Here is an 824-nt window from a genome sequence, read left to right on the forward strand (position 1 = left end):
CTGGACATGCTGTGGTCATGATTTTTGAGTGGTAGGTAGCCCTCGGGGCAGAAAGTAAGTGCTGTGAGTTTGGGCCCCCTAGCGGCTTTTTTGGAACTGCAGGCACCGGTTTCCTTTCAAACTTTGGACGAGAATAACTCTACAACGTATTGACGGATCGTCATGATTTTTGGTATGTAGATGGAATGAGTGATGACTTACATAATGGAATACCAATTATGCAAATCAACAGCTTATTTGCATAATCAATGAGGAAAGGTGATAAATCCACTGCATTCCATGATAGGACTTTCAAACTTGTCACATATGTAGCTGGGAAGGTCTCGGACCGGAGTTTCTTTTACGATTTCGGAGGTTGGCGGACAGCCTCAGGCCGATGGGCTACAGTTCCGCTAGTAAACGTAGGACGCGAAACTTAATCAATATGGTGGAAAGCCGTTTACTGCCTCTTTCCGACAAACCTATTGGTATCGTCTGTTGTCTCTTTATTTTGGGTAGAATATGTAGTAAAATTTTAATTTTGGACCCGAAAACTATCATTTTTTAACACTTTTTTGATCGAAGCTGCTTGGAAAAAACGAATTTTCCCAGGATAACGGCCTACGTGGTAGAGAAGCTAAATTCTTCATGTTTGTGTAAAATGAAAATAAAAAAATTCCATGTGATAACTTTTTTGCAATCTCCGATGACGTCATTTCTTCGAAATCGCGTGAAAAACGATGCTATTTGGGTCATCAGGCGAAAAAACCGCATCATCGTTGCAGCGGACTAATACAAAAATCGTTTCGCTGGTCGACCAACTACTCCTCGCACAAAAACAATAC

Source organism: Branchiostoma floridae, chromosome 18 (genome assembly GCF_000003815.2).
Source record: "Branchiostoma floridae strain S238N-H82 chromosome 18, Bfl_VNyyK, whole genome shotgun sequence".
Taxonomy (NCBI): domain Eukaryota; kingdom Metazoa; phylum Chordata; class Leptocardii; order Amphioxiformes; family Branchiostomatidae; genus Branchiostoma; species Branchiostoma floridae.